The sequence below is a fragment of the Prionailurus bengalensis genome, chromosome D3, assembly GCF_016509475.1.
Source record: "Prionailurus bengalensis isolate Pbe53 chromosome D3, Fcat_Pben_1.1_paternal_pri, whole genome shotgun sequence".
Lineage (NCBI taxonomy): Eukaryota > Metazoa > Chordata > Mammalia > Carnivora > Felidae > Prionailurus > Prionailurus bengalensis.
Window position 1 is genome coordinate 38,446,156 of NC_057356.1, and position 16,376 is coordinate 38,462,531.

The window sequence follows — 16,376 nt, forward strand, 5'->3', positions numbered from 1 at the left end:
TGGATTGGATTCTGAACCAGAAATGGAAAAGAAACGTTGTGGGGAAAGTTGGTGAAATTTGAGTGGGTTCCATGGATTGATTGTACACGTGGTGCTTATGTGGGAGAGAATCCTGGCTTGGGAGAGATATATACACTGGAGTATTTAAGGATGATGGGAATCATGTCTACACTTGTTCCTAAATGGTTCAGAGGGAGAATACAGATCATGAGTCGCTATCTGTCTGTCTGTCTAGAGAAAGTGTAAGAGAGATCGAATGCAATATGATAATAATCGGGAAAGCCAGGAGAGAAGGGCAAAGGAGTTCTCTGTGCTATTTTTCCATGTTTTTGTAAGTTCGGGGTTATTTCAAAATAAATCGTTAAAAAGTGTTTTCATTGGTCACGGAGCCTAATCCTATCCTACAGAAAGGAAAAAGTGAATGATGACACTCTGAGCCCCCAAAGTTCTGAACCAACAGGAACCTCTAAAGATTTATGGGTCTTACTTAACAGGCAACTCAGTAGTATCCAGAGTTAATTGCTCGTTCAAAACATGTATCTAGAAGTGCAGGCTGCACCACCAGCAGCACTTGGGAAAAAGGGTGTGTTTTGTTTGTTGGAAGGACTGGGCTGGAGAGCTACATTCTCCGGTTAAAGAGGTCAGAGGCAATTCGGAAGGTTAGATGGCGAAACATTGTGAAACCACAGCATCGTGTGGAGAGCCTGAAGGGGCAGGGCATGGTTAGCCCCGGCAAAAGGAGTCACATGGGGGAACTGTTATTTGTCTTAAGCAATTTGGAGGGCTTCCTTGTGAAATAGGTGGCAGACATTTGTATGACAACCATGGATAAAAACAGAACCAACCAGAGGAAAAAAACGTAGTGCCACTCACCTCGTCTTCAAGTAAGGAAGACGAAATGGGTTCGGGGTTAGTGAGGTTCTTATCACAGGGAATGCACAGGCAGCAGGAGCGCTTGATAGAAATGTTCCATCAGAAACAAATATCAAAAGTGTTAGGGGATCATGTAGCTCCTTTTGAGCACTGCTTACCATAGGAGCTGCTACTTAATGAATGCTTACTACATGCAAAACGTCACAGTGCCAAGCGGTACAGGTGCATTCCCTCAGTTCACCCTTAGGACAGCTCTATCGGGAAGGCGCCCTTCTGCCCTGTTCACAGATGAGGAAAATAAAGCTCACATGCAAATCAAGCATGTCACACACGGAAGTGTTGGAACCAAGATTCAGCCCTCTGTCTGCTGAAACCATAAGCCACTCCGGGATTCTCAGCCTCTACGTCCCAGCAATTCTCTTTTGTCTCCTTCTTCAGAATCTTGAGTCATTGGTACGCCCAATGGACCAGAGTCCCTGGATTTCTCTCACTGTCAAAAGACTCTGCAATTTTCTCTTTTTTTTTTTTCCAGGTAATTTATTTTTTGAGAGAGAGAGAGTGCACATGAACAGGGGAGGGGCAGAGGGAGAGAGAGAGAGAGAAAGAGAGAGAGAGAGAATCTTAAGCAGGCTCCACACTTGCTTAGCTTGGGGCTCAATACTGCGACCCTGAAGTCGTGACCTGAGCCAAAATCAAGAGTCAGATGCTCAACCGACTGAGCCACCCAGGTGCCCCCGGTAACTTTCTCTTTCAAGTCTTTCTCACTCTTCCTACATGATGTTTCTCACTTGAGTCCCAGCTCCTTCTATTAGGAAAAGGTACCTTTTCCAGTTGTTCATGCCTCACCTGACTGTCAACACATCAGATACATATCTGGGTTAAGGACAATTACTACCCCCATCTCCACCCCTACCCCCAATTTTTATCAGGCAATCCCCCTGTTATTGAGGCAACTTACACTCAAATCTGAACAAGCCACACCTTCAGTCTACTTACTCATTGTTTCATCCAGTCCAGGTCAAAGTGCAATTCATTAAGCAAGCACTTTATCTGGAGTATTGAAATACCTCTGTGAATGTTTTGCCTCTGAACCATGCTACCTGGTTATGGGGGGGGGGGGGGGGAAATTTGCTACTTACTAGTCCCCAAAGTGGACCCAAGGTGTTAGGATCTGGACAGGGGCTATAAAGCAGCTTTCCAAGTTGCTTAGCAACAGTTGACAGATTATGGCTTCTTGACTGGTTCCAACCGTCCCAAACACGCGCTATGAAGAGCCACGTCTGTCTTCCTTTTCCTCCTGCCTCACCCTGCTGAGGATTCTACAAGGCGCCGTTAGACAAGAGTGGGCACGTGCATGCTTTATCGCAGGTAACAGTGCCACCCCCTGCACTCACAAAACATAGATGTCTCCCCAATGGGCTATAAAATGCGCTATTTGGGAAGTTAATTTTGAAATGTTGTTCAACTAATAGGTACTTGGCAATGTACCTCTTTCACATAGATACTCCAGGAGTGCGACGTTTCTGGTTGATGGCATGGCTTTCCAGAGAAGTCCTTTTCATATTTTTATAGTTTTTCTCCTCTGTAAGACTTTACCAAGTCAGCTTCCCAGAAAGCATGATTTCAGGTCCTACTGAAGAGGCAGAATGGAGCGCACTTGGATGAGAGGAAGAAGAAAGAACAGTAACGTTCCTTTCGTTTACTTAAAAGGCCCAAGAGTTGTGCAAAACACAGGCTTCCCGTGTGCTCCGGCGTGAGTTTTCGTGGCCTGGACTGGAGGCCCCAGGATCAAGCAAGCTGGCACACAGGCACGCTGGCTCTTCAGGACTGCTGCCTCCATAGGCAACAGGAGGGATAGGTGGCTTTCTGGATGCTGGAACCCGAGGTTCCTCCAGGGCAGTCGCGCAAATTGGGTGAGAAAAGACAGGATCCCAGGACTTAAGTTCACATTTTGGCTACTTCGAGTGAACTTTAAGGAAACACAACGCCCAAACCGCTTTCTAGCTCACATCGCAGCACACAGATTGCGCTGTGACGTTAACTCTTTTCAGAGATTGCATACCAGCAAAAACAAAAAACAAACAAACAAAAAACCCCCACAAGTATCCAGATCCCCCTAACGCACACGGAGGGCATTTCTCATATCCTCTCTCTTTCCTCCAGTCCCCAACCTACAGAAAATTGGGTGTGTGCGTGTTCATGTGCGTGGCGGATTCTTCCCCTGCTTGCAAAGCCTCAGCCTAAGCTTCCAGACCTCGCTGCCTCTAAAGCCCAGGGAGGCCTGGAAGGAGACCCGCTCTCAGCGAACCGGCCGCACGGAGGCGGGGAGCGGGGCGGGGCCGAGCGCCGGGACCGCCCAGGCGCGGGGCACAGCCAACCAACGCACGGGGAGGGCCGGCCGGCGCGGGCTGAGCGGCGCGGGCTGTCACAGGCGCCCGACGCGCGCTGCAGGTGGCAAGTTGGAGGTGCCGCCGCCACCGCTGCAGGAGCAGCCCGGGTCCGGCGGCCCCTTCCAGCCTCCGACAGCGCTTTCCCGCCGCCGAGCCCGACACTGGACCCGGGAGAATCCGGAGGAACAAGCCTCTGCGCAGGGACCTGTAAGCAGCCCTACCTCTCTTTTGCCCTTGCGCTACTTTTTTTCTTCGAGGAAGGTTGTGCCTGGGGGCTGCGAACAGGCTCCAGGAGAGGCTGGAGAGGAAGGCTTCGGGTGACTCAGGTGAGCGCCTCTTCTTTCCGGTGCCCCATCCCTGTTCGCAGCCGGGCGCTGGCCGGGACATCGGCTCGCCCAGTGGGCAGGGGATGGGGCGCGGGCGCCTGCCCTTGGCTCGAGGTCGATGAGGGAGAAAGGGAGGAAGGGGCGAGGCTGGTCCGGCCGGGGGCTGTCTGCCCCGGCCCGCCCAGAATCGGCAGGGACTCTCGGGCGGGCACCCCAAGGCGGGTGGACAGGCAGAGAGATGCTCTGAGATGGCCAGAGGGCTTGCACCCTGGTTCAAGCTGGCGGGGATCGCCCCCGTGCGCGCCGTTCGGGAGCCGCAGCGGAGCCGGGCGCGGCGCCTTTGCGAAGCCCTGGAGAGAGCGCGTTGGGCCGGGCGAGCGCAGGAATCTTCAATCCCCGCGAGCCAGAGGCGCTGGAGGACGTCATCCCTCTCGGCCCCGGCAACTCCTCCTCCGCCCCTTTCGCCTCCACCCCTCCGCGCCGGCGGTTCAGCCTATTCGGAGATTCCGTGCCTTTGCCAACGCGCGAAGTGGCTGCTGCTGTCACTACCCTCCCTGCCCTCGCTGGAATTGGAACGCCCCGGGGTCCGGCTCTCCGGCCTTGGCCGCCTAGTTGTGCTCCGGAGACGAGTGGGGCTGGCCAGTTCTCCGCGCGGAGGGCGGAGGTGAGCGCGGACTCGATTTCCAGTGCTCCCGCTAGCCATCCCGCCCCCCCCACCCCCCACTCCCCTGCAGCTTGAAGCGCTGGCTCAGGGAGCAGAATCTCAGAAGCAAGACCTTTCTTGCTCTGGGAAATTGGGGGGTGCTGGTGGTGAAGGTGGAGGGGCGCTCCTAGGATGGTGCAAGCTTGGAGGAGAGGCGAGAGCCTCTGCCTCCATCTGGGCGTTTCAGCCCCTGCCTTAAAGTGGCCAGGGGCTCCGACCTCCGCGTCCCGGCTCGCGGGGTGAGGGTGCTGGTGGCAGTGTGTGTGTGTGTGTGTGTGTGTGTGTGTGTGTGTGCGCGCGCGCGCGCCAGGGTGAGCGTGTGCGATCCTCCGCGAGGCAGAGGCACAGGAGCCCGCTCCCCCTGCTCAGAGGAGCCGAGCCGCAGGGCCCTTCAGCCCCTCACCGCAAGTGGCGCGCAACTGCATCCCAGCAACTCAGCGCTGCTGCCTCCTTTCCTCCCGCTCCAGTTCCCAGGCCCCTCCACCTGGGCGCGTCCCGGGGTGGAAATCATCTGGCCAGAGGTTGCGGGTAGCGGATCGAGGCGTCCTCCCAGGCCCATGAAGCGGTTTCTCAAAACCCAGGGGAGCGCCCCGCGCAGGGCATTTCATTTTCCCGCGGCGGGGCTGTAAGGACCTCGCGTGGAGGCTGGTGGAGGCTGGCAGAGGCAGGCGCGCGCTCGAGGGAGGGCGTCGTGTCACTTGGGAAGCCGAAGTTGGGGCCGCTGAGCAGCCGAACGCCCCTGGGCGCATCTTGCTCCGAGGCCGGGGAGCTAGGCCCGCGCGGGCAGGCTGGAGGCTTGCTGCTCTGGAGGTGGGGTGGACGGGGACCCGCTGCCGGAGGGCGCCACTGGGTCGCGTTGCCGGGGAGAAGGGGGCGGGGGGTGGGCGGGTCTGGGCAGGCCGGCGAGGGCTCGTCGGGGCTGCGGCAGTGTCGGCGGCACCGGAGTTGCGCTGAAAGTTGAGGACGGGGGTCTTCACTGTGTGCTTAACAGCCCTCGCGGCCGCTGCGGATTCAGGAGCAGCAGCCGCGCGGCGTGTTGGGCCTCCCCTTTGGCCCGCGGGCCACGGCTTTCGTTTTTCTTTCTGTCTCTGAGCCGGGAAAGCCTGGGTGCAGGTGGCGAAATCCTGTCGGGAACGGGAGGCGGCGTCCAATAAACGCGGACAGGGGAAACGCCGGGATCCGGCGCGTAGTGCAGTCTCTGTAGGGCGGCGGTGAGCGCCAAAAATCCCGGGGCAAGGCAAGGCCGACCCAGTCGAGAGGTCTCCGGAGTGGCCCCAGCGTTAGCGCCCCCTTCACCCCCACCCCCAGGCTCGGCGACAACTCCTGTGTAATTCCTTCCGAAGTGCATTGGATTAAGACTAGGCCGATAGAGAGAGCTGGAATCCACGAAATGAATGAAAGTAGAAATGACTGTTAAGTCCCAAATCTGATTCCGGTTTAAACCTAAATTCCATTTGATTAGAAACAGACTCTAATCTGGTACAGCAGGGTCTACGTGGAGGCCCCTATATTGCATTTCTCCGAATGACAGTTACTAAGGGGCCCAGCAAGGTTTGCTCTTCCCACGTTGCAATTGTGTTGCCTTTGGAGGTGGGAGTGGATGTGGGGTGAGGGTGAAGGTGTACACATCTCTACCCTTAATTTATAGCCAGGAGGGGTTCGAGTTCAGGTTGGTTTTGAAATGACCTTGCAGGCCTCCTTCTTCCCCTTCCTTTTTCTGCCATAGGCATTTCCCGGAGGGATCATTCACAGTAGAGACTTGAGTCTCCTCAGGGGTTAAAGATCCTCTCTCCTAACGTTAGTTTCCGAGGAGGACTTTTAAACCAGGCTTCTTTTAAAGGGTAGTAACCCAAAGAAAACATTCTCTGTGCTGAGGAGCAGAGGCACAAAATAAAATTATATAACTAGACTGTGACCTCTCAATCCCAATAATGGAGATAACCCTTGACTAGAATGTAAATGATTAAAGGCAGGGCTCCGTGTTCCTTATCCTTTTATCCCTAGGGTCTGAGATATATAGTAGGTGCGGTGTTCAATTAACATTTATACACCCGCGCTTGTGATTAAAAACTTTAGCCTGAAGACATTTAATAATTTCTATGATCCATCATTATTACAATCAGAATATTAAACTAATTGTAATAGTCACTTTGAGGACTAGTGTGTATTGTTTAGTTGTATATATTTGTAAACTTTAAACTTATTTTTACATATATTGTTAAATTTGGGGTTGGTGCCACCACTTTAAATAAGAATGCCCTGGGTGCCTGGATGGTCTAGTCAGTTAAGCATCTTGATTTTGGCTCAGGTCAAGGTCTCATGATTCATGGGTTCCAGCCCCGAAATGGGCTCTGTGCTAACAGGGTGGATGGAGACTGCTTGGAATTCTCTCCCTCTCTCTCTTCCCCTTCCTCACTTGTGCACTCTCTCTCTCTCTCTGTCTCTCTCTCTCTCTCTCTCTCTCTCTGTCACACACACACACACACACACACACACACACGAATGCCCTTAAGATATTAGGGATTTTATAAATGACAGAATGACAGCGGCATGGCTGAAGTCCCTCCATAATAGTCTGGTTGAATACTTCTAGAAACGGGGATCTCACTACTTTCACAAGTATTCTATTTTAGATATATTCATTATTCAAAGGCTACGATGACAAAGGTAAGCATGACACGGCGTCTGCCTACATATTCTAGTTGGTGAGCTAAAAAGGAGTCATAATTTTGTTGCTATTGTATAGGCAGGTGAGAAAGGTAATAGGTCTTAGCAAAGTGAGCCCCAGCTTAGCGCAGCAACAGCAAAGGAAACTTCACTCAGGAGGGGTCTTGTGGTTTGGATTTGAAGAAGTTCACCCCTAGGACCATATGTAAACAGACTAAAAAGAAGTTCCCTGAAGGTCAGCCTGCCTAGTTATTGATTCTTTCCTGCTCTCTCTTTTGACCTGTAACACTCCACGTCCTCTCTCCTCTGTGCCCACCATTTTATTCAAGAAGTCTCCATGTCTGTTTCTTCTCTTCTCGAGGCCGAGGCCGGGGCAGTTGACTGTGAACGGTTCATTAAAAAGACCCAGGGAGCCGAATGAGTCACAGTCCACTCCGAGCAGCCACTTCCTCCTCTAGAAGGAGAATAATAATTTTCACCTGCCACCCTGTGAGAATCCCTTTATGACTTCAGAGTTATCCGAGGTACAGGGAAGGAAAGTGTGAGACCTAGCACAGGGAACATAGAATTTTCTGATTCAGAGCAAGTTAACCAGGAATCACGAGACACACAACTGATTAGAAAATATAACTTTCAGTGTAGAGCTGGGGGCTAGAGATTTGAAAGCCACTTTAGCATGACCTCTGCAGTACAGATGGAGAAATACAGAGAGCTGTTAGAAAGTTTAGGCTTTGTCATTTCTCCAGGGCGAAAAAGAAATCAAAGGTAGCTACCAAGTTGCTGGGGAGAAGAAAATTATTTATATTTGGTTGAGTAGCATGTGAAACTTTCGATTGGGAGCAGCTGATGCCGTAATGACATGTCCCATTAAAAAAAAGCAGCTCTGAGGAATGTCTAGCATGTGTTCTGAAGTTCATGTGTTCTGGGAGGGGCTCCCTGGCTGGCTCAGCTGGTGGAGTGTCCGACTCTTGATCTCAGGGTCGTGAGTTCAAGTCCCACGTTAGGTACAGAGGTTACTTTAATAAAATCTTCAAAGAAAAAATAAGATCTTAAGAAAAAGAAAGAAAGAATGGGCAGCAAACGTTGAGGAGCTGTGGGTTACATAGCCCAAAGTTTATCCAGGGGGACATACCCTGGTGGGAATGTGGACAGAGCTCAAGGCACAGGAGCCCAAAGTATGGTATCTTGGACTCCTCTATAATGAGCAAGTTTGAGCAGCTAACTAGGTTAAGAACAGTGATGGGATGGGGAGTGGCTCTGGATATAATTGGGGCTGATCAGGAGAGAGCAGGAAAATAGATATTAGTGGGCAAAGGAGTGCGTGCTAGTCCTTACATTGGGAGCCCTGAAATAAAAGGAGGAAGAGGCAATCATTTCTTAGTGTGGACGTGGAACATGCAAACAAAGATGTGAATCAGAACTCGGCTCCCTTACTGCTGACTCCGGCACATGATGTAAAGTCTCTGAGCTGCAGCGTCCCCACCAGTAAAATGGAGTTAGGAATGCAACCTGGGGAGGGGTCCGGACCAGGTAAAACCCATGGCACCCATCTTGCATTATAGGTTAGCTGCCCTGGCCACCAGCTTCTGGTTTTCTAGAAGCAGGAGTGGAGGTTGGCTGGGCGGGGTATTTGCAGATTTTAAGTCTTCAGCCTCCATTAGAAACCTATGCATTTCCACCTGCCACGTGGATATCTTTACCCAGCTGTTCCATGGTCACCTCAATCTGAATATGTCTAAAACTCATTCGTCAGTTTTATGCTTTCCTTCTTTATCCCGGGGCAACTGTGAATCACCCCGGGGGGAAACTAGTTTATGGTTTCCTCTTCTCACATGGCTCCCCCACAGACACACACCTCACAAATGTCAGTGGCCATGTTGTGGTGGCTCCTGGACTTCTAGCCCTTCAGATTTGCCACCTGTTCTGCCCCAGGCCCTTTTCACTTCCTGCTTGGATTTTTGTGCTAATAAGCTTAGCCCTGTCTCCTCCCTCCTCCCCTAACTTCTGCTTGCACTTCAGTCCTTTCACAGTAGCATTTTAACTACATCACTCCCCAGCTCCAAACCTCAAGTCCCTCCTGTTTTCCTAAAATCCTTAGATCTGTATTCAGAACACTGAGTTCTGTCTCCTAGCTCTCCAACGTTATATCCCACTGGTCCCAACAGGAAACCTCGCACCTGTCACCATTTCTGATGCATCTTTTTAGCTGTGTGTGTGTGTGTGTGTGTGTGTGTGTGTGTGTGTGTGTATGTTTTATCACCCAATTCCTTCAACCGAAATGCGTCTCCTCACCCTAGATCTTGAAATCCTACCGGTTTTTCAAGGCTCAGCCCAAACACTACCTTCCTCAGGAAGTTTTTCTTGGTCGCGCTCGGAAGGTCCCGCTCCCTTATCTTTTCTTCTGTAGCTCTTTGCTTTTTCTTCTCACATGGCACATGCCTTGTATTTATTCTCCAGTGTGCTCCTGTTGATTGAGAGCTTATTCATCTCTGAATTCACCACCAAGGGGTGCCCAGAGTGGGGGCTCAAGGACTTTTCATTGTGTGAACAATCATACGGAGCCTGAGAAGGGGCGACACAGGAGAAAGATGTTCTAAACCCAGGGCAAGGCAGTATGAGGAGGAAGCAGCCAATGCTTGATCAGCTCTTTATAGGCAAAGTGGAGAAGAGACAGTCACCTGGAACCTTCACAAACCACCCTTGGCCTCATTTGTGTTTAATTACACAAATAGTTTAGGCTTTGGTAGCTGGAAGGATCCATGTAATTTTTAATATTCTTCATAGTAGAGAGGCGAAAAAGCAGACTTGAACGTGGAGAGGCAAGCCGGTAGTAACCGGGCTGAAAGAAAAATGAGGCATGCTTGCTTGGCAAGATGCCTATGAACTGCTGGAGCATCTGGAAATATGTGAGAGAGTTCTTGGTTTGGGGCTTATGACTTCATCTGCTCTAGAATCTCTTTTACAGAGCCTTTTGTCTGATTCCTAGCACGGCTCCCTGATTCACAAGATAGCATCATGGCGCGTTAATTAGCATGGGTAGTCGATCCAATGTTTCTGATCCAGAAGAACGAAAAGACAGCCCTGCCTCTGGTGTATACGACATGTTTGAGGACAGGTGGAGAAACAAATGATCGTAAAAGGCTTGCCAGCTTCCATATTCCGGGAATGGAAATGCTTCCAAACAGTCTTAAATATACCACCTTCACACTCGAGAGTATAAACCCATCCTCATCAAATAGTTAGAAAGTGCCCATTGCTCATGAAATGAGTCAGTAGAACAAAACAGGTCATGATCAGGTGCTGAGGTTTTGAATAGTTGGGAATTACACACTTTGTTGTAATGTTAGAATTATATACTCAGATCTCTTCTGGAATATGAGAAAGTGGATGATCTGTGTTATGTAGATTTTGACACATCGTGTTCATAAAGCTTACAGACATATGTTTCAAACTGGAAAATACGTTGGTCAGCCACTATATGAAAACATTTGGCCCATACATGTGATTTCTATCAGGACACTCTTCCAAACTCGCTTCCTCTGACAGCTTGTTCAGCCTTTCTCTGCTGCAGCTTTCTCACTGGTAAGTGGAAATATTGGAGGATTAGTATCTCTACATTCCACAGGGGATGAAAAAGAACTTAATAATGTGATAAAGTGAGATATAATATTTTAATTACTAGCCTGATAATTTTTTAAAAATCGGCAAATCTCCCCATCTCTGTCACCTCTTCCATATAAAAGCAGATCGTGGAAAATTCACAAGAACAAGTTCAAATGCAAGCAAATATTTAACCAGAGACTCATATTCACCTTCACCTAGAGAACTTATTTTTTTCCCCAATAGCCACAAAGCTCTGCAGAGCTGAATCATCAAACCAGGAGTCCCTGTGGCCAAAGACCATTTGGATAAGCTAGTGGTCTGATTTAAAACAGATTAAGATACAGGGTGCTGGGTGGCTCAGTCGGTTAAGCGTCCAACTTTGGCTCAGGTCATGATCTCACAGTTGGTGTGTTCGAGCCCTGAGTCGGGCTCTGTGCTGACAGCTCAGAGCCTGGAGCCTGCTTGGGATTGTGTGTCTTCCTCTCTCTCTGTTCCTCCCCTGATCGCTCTCTCTCTCTCCCTCTCTCTCTCTCTCTCTCAAAAATAAATAGAGATTTTAAAAAGTGTTTAAACAGATTAAGATACATTTGCATTCCACCTGAAATCCTTGTCTCTTTGAATGCTGGGTGCCCTTTTTCATTTGCATTATAAATAAGAAAATACCAACACAATGTGAGAATGTTTAAATAGATGTAGGGGTGGCTGGGTGGTTTAGTTGGTTAAGCTTTTGACTCTTGGTTTCCACTCAGGTAAGGATCTCATGGTCTGTGAGATCGAGCCCCGCAACTGGCTCTGCCCTGACAGTTCAAAGCTTGCTGAGGTTTCTCTCTCTCTCTGCCCCAACCTCCCCCCGCCAAATAAATAAACCGACATTAAAAAAATTAAAAAGACGTAGCTACAAACCCTAATAAATAGAATAAACATGGTGACCTGATACACAATGAGCAAACAGCCTGATATTATATTCAGAACCCATCCCAATGTGTAAGGAGTCGAAGTGAAGTATCTTTTTGAGTAAAGAGGAAGATGTTCATATGTGGGTGGATGCTGGGATGGGAACAAAGAAAAGATGCCACCTGTTGCCTATTTCTTTCTCTGTATCTCAGTGTTTTGCTTCCATGCCAATTTCACAAATTCCCTTTTATCATGGTCTTAACGATGACTTTGAGCAGAGATCCTTAAGAATTGTTTAAATATGGTCGATTTTGGAGAATGTTCTCCCTTCCTTCACCTACCTTTATTCTGTGAGCTAAGCTTCTGTCCCCCAGACACACACACACACACACACACCTCAGTGTCTGTGCCGTTTTAGTCTGGATTCTCTTGGAAACAGACCTTGAGATAAAGATTTGGGTGCAGGAGTGAGACAGTCAAGCTGCCGTAATTATCCAACTGCTCCAGTACAAGTGGGTTCTAGCAGAGTGTCTGGGGACGGACAAATCACCTAAGTTTTCTGAGTCTTTGTTTCTTCTTCTGCGGAACTGGTTCAGTAATGCTCCCCTAGCAGAATTGTTATAAGAAATGGAAATAATAGTTATAAAATGTCTGGCACATGGTAAGTGCTCCAACAAATATACCCGTTCGTTTGTGTCATATGATGCACATTTTGTAACAGTTAATTCAAATGTGACAATTTATATTTAACCAATCAACTTTTACTCTCAATATTTGTGTTTCAAGCTTTTGGTCCTGACGATGTTTGTTTATTCTTTAGTCATTTAAAAAAAAAAAAAAACAACCTTTAGGGGCGCCTGGGTGACTCAGTCAGTTAAGCCTCCGACTTCAGCTCAGGTCATGATCTCACAGTTCGTGGGTTCGAGCCCCATGTCGGGCTCTGGGCTGACCACTCAGAGCCTGGAGCCTGCTTCGGATTCTGTGTCTCCCTCTCTCTCTCTGCCCCTCCCCACTCACGCTCTGCCTCTCTCTGTCTCTCAAAAAATGTATACACATTAAAAAATAACCTTTAATCCTGAGTATATTTAGATGTAATCTCTTTGCCACTTTTCGAGTTGTTTTTTTTTTTTTAAATAGTAACCAAAGCAAAACGCAATTAGGAAGATAAACCTGATAATCCTACTGCAAAATGTTTCTGCATTTCAAAATCAAATAGAAATTATTATTTTTAGTCTACCCCCTCTGTATCTGCATCATGCGTGTTGGAAAAATAGTGAGCATCAGGGACATTTATCTCTGCCTACACTAAAATAATATGCGGCAGATTTATTTAGGCTCCTTGATCTTGAAGGGATCTACACTGATGGTTTAATTACCAAGATAATTAGGTAAAACTGCTGTACCTCATTTTTTTTTCAAATGGACAGAGCTGATCTGTTTTTTTTGTTTGTTTGTTTGTTTGTTTTGAAAGAGCTCTCTAATTGATAGTGGATGTAAGAGTAACCCATGTTTCCAAGGCCAAACAGCTTAATAAACTGTGGCACAACTGTACTTCTTGGACTTTGTCACCACCTTGCAACAGTGGTAATTCTAACCCTGGTCCCCTTTCTCCCGACTGGCCTTTAGGAAGCCCGGAGGATCCCCTGCTTGCAAAACCAAGCCTTCTCTGTGCTGGGCGCCCCCCACCATTTTTATTTGTTCTTATTCTGGCCACCGTGCTGACATTTCACCTCAAAGATCCCCAAGGCACCACGGATGCTCCTAAACTCGCTGTGGCCCGAACCTAACACGGAGCCACCAGGACTGCCAGCCTGTGATGCGTTCCTCGGCCTGCCTCAAGTCTGGACCGGGTGCAGGTCGTGGGTCACTGCTCAGGGCGCCGTTACCCCTGTGACCCCATGAGGTCCAGTAGTCACCCCTTGCCTTGATGACACCACCACATAGCAATGCCGTTCAGTGGACTCTGTGATTGCACAGACGCGGCTCTTACCCCTGGGACTCAGGCGCAAGCATCTGGGTTCTAGAATGGAGGACGGAGCAAGACATACTCTGTATTGCACTCCGAGTCTGTTACAACTTCTGTGTTTTCATATACAATGCTTGGTACATGGTAAATCTGAGCAAGTATACCCAACTTGCAAGCTTATGAAATTGCGGAATTTATCTGATAGGCACTGGGGAAGCAAGGCAGGATTTTATGCCAAAGCGTGATATGAGGGGGTTAGATATAGAAAGATTACCACGACTGTGAGTGGGGAAGTCTAATGGCACAAGAGGACAGGAAGTTAGAGGGGCAGCTGGGAAGGTTTTGCATTTCCCGTCGCATCCACACTGGCCTCGGGCCGAGATTTGCCCCTTGGTTATTTTCTCCCTTGACCTGGGTCCTCTCTCAGGAGGCTCTTTGCTTTTTCTCTTATGGTGAGATATTGGAAACACAGAAGATCTTATTTTTTATTTTTTATTTTTTTTATTTTTTTCAACGTTTTTTTATTTATTTTTGGGACAGAGAGAGACAGAGCATGAACGGGGGAGGGGCAGAGAGAGAGGGAGACACAGAATCGGAAACAGGCTCCAGGCTCCGAGCCATCAGCCCAGAGCCTGACGCGGGGCTCGAACTCCTGGACCGCGAGATCGTGACCTGGCTGAAGTCGGACGCTTCACCGACTGCGCCACCCAGGCGCCCCGATCTTATTTTTTAAAAGGCGGGATGACTTAGATACTTTTCTGCCACAAAATTTATGAATTCCGGGGAATATTATCATGTTGCAACATCATCTGCATTGTATTTACAAGGGATGAGTAATTTGTGCTATTCTTAGCCATTTGAAAAGCATATGAAAGATGAAAATTAATTAGGGAATGCACCAATGAGTAATGCTGTACATGTGACCCGGTTGTCAGACCTTTTCCCTGAGTAAAAAAGTATCATGATGTTTTGTTTTACGTCCTGTGCTTTTCGCACACGAATATACTCTTGCATTTCAGCGTACTTCCTGTCCTATTTTGTCTTAAGTGTAGCTTTGCTCTCCCTACGATACGGTTAGGAGATAACTAAATGTGTTTCAGGAAAAATAAGCATTGGTGTAATTTTCCAGATTGTGGGTTCATCGTCACTTAATTTCCCTGGATGACAGTTTACTCATCTTTATGATGGAGTTACAGCTGCTTCAGCTTTCACATCTACGATCCTAAAGCATCATGATAGAGTAAAAACCTTTTGTTTTTTAAACCTGATAACACAGCATAAGTACCGTGATGGTTTTTACGGGTCAGTGTTACTGAGACAGTTTGACACGAGGAAATGGAAATAGCGCTTTGCTATATAAAAGTCCTAAAGAATTCTTTAACAAGAATGGTATTATTATTATCAGCCCAAGTAATCTCACTTTAAGTCTCTGGATAATTGGTAATGTTAGCCTGATGACAGTTAATCTACTGTTTTTCTGAACCAGCTCAGCATTTCCCCTGCTTGACCATGTTACCCGGAATCTCATTTTAGTTCCCTCTTCTTCTAACTCTCCTCACAAATTTGGGTGATTTTTAAAGATATTCTGGGTAGCTTTTTGTCCCGCTATGCCAGGGAATCTCAGGGCTGGGAACACGAAGCCAAGGAGTGTGAGGTGGGCTGGAGGGAGGCTGTAATTTGGGGAGTCAAGAGCGGGCTGCGGGAAGCATCGATGGCCAAGGAATGAGAACAGGATCACTCCCTCCTTCCGGTTTTCTCCTCTGAACATTAGTTAGCCTCTGCCATTTGCTTGGCCACATTTTTCAGGTAACTGGCTGTCAGCAGACGGAGCATGTGCAGAAAAGATAGAGCTCCCTGGGGGAGCCGCTCCAGGGGCGGGGGATCAACTCCAGGCATAGGAGGGGCTGGGCAGGTGGTTTTTAACTAAAGGAGTGAGAGAATGAATGAATAAATAAATTACTCTAAGTACAATCTTTCCAAAGCCTAGCAAGATGCTTTCTCCGTGTAGTTTCCATTGAAATCTACTGATAGGATAAACACAAGCTAACGTGTAGCCCATCTTTCAAAATGCTTTCTCCTGAGTCCGTGGAAAGGCAGTGTCAGTTACACCTGACTAGCTGTTAGTCTACTGGAAGATGAAAGTCCACCAGGCAGGGCTGGAAAGTAGCAAGTGGCCTTTACTGTGAGCTGCTCATAGGATACTCTCTGGAACAGCTGGGCTGAACCCCCAGTGACTTTCCATGGCAATGCAGTTAACTTCCTACTTGGAAATGAGTTGATTTGAGAGAAAGTGCCTGACCCATCAAGTTATTCCTCTGACCGGAAGTATATTTTCAGCAAGATTGAGGAAAAAGAGTTGAGAATTGGAAAACACATGTCAGAGGGAAAAAGCATCATTTCCTCACGTTACACCTCACGGTGCTGGACGTGGGGGAGAGTGAATGCTGCGTATCAAATTGTGTTGTGTTCACAGAAAATTAACCCAAGTCAACCCCTGAACATCATCCTAGCACTTCCCACCCCCCCCCAAAAATCCAAACTCTGTTAATAGCCAAGAGCCAGATTTTGTGACATAGGAGGTGTTCAATAAATGCAAATCGCTACAGTGCCTCAGCATTGTGAACTAGGATGAAAATTAAAGCGCAGCGGTTCATGGATTTTCGGAAACAGTTGAGGTGTCAGAGTTAATCAGAGTAATATTTTAAAGACCTCTATTAAACCTTTCCCTGTAACTTCAGCAAGCCTTGGCTATCCCCTTGACGCCAAATAGAGTGCGGTGAGCATGTGCATTCTACCAGGGCTGAAAACACTGAGTTCTGTTCCAAATGCATTTCTTTTTTGATGGTTGGATGGTTTTGTTGTTGTAGAGACAGGCGGAATTGCGCCTGTGTGGGGTTGCTGGCTTGAGATTTATGGTGTAGTTCTTACCCACTTTTTATTGACTCATCTCTGTT

The 16,376-nt window shown here is 48.3% G+C and overlaps 1 protein-coding gene across 1 annotated transcript in view; it reads left to right on the forward strand.

Moving 5' to 3' along the window:
* The first annotated feature begins 3,482 nt into the window (after nucleotides 1-3,482).
* EPB41L3 (erythrocyte membrane protein band 4.1 like 3) overlaps nucleotides 3,483-16,376 on the forward strand; it is a 234,190-nt gene continuing 221,296 nt past the window's right edge. Inside the window, exon 1 of the mRNA XM_043558346.1 lies at nucleotides 3,483-3,589. The gene's annotated coding sequence lies outside the window, so the exon portion shown is untranslated. The remainder of the gene's footprint in view (nucleotides 3,590-16,376) is intronic.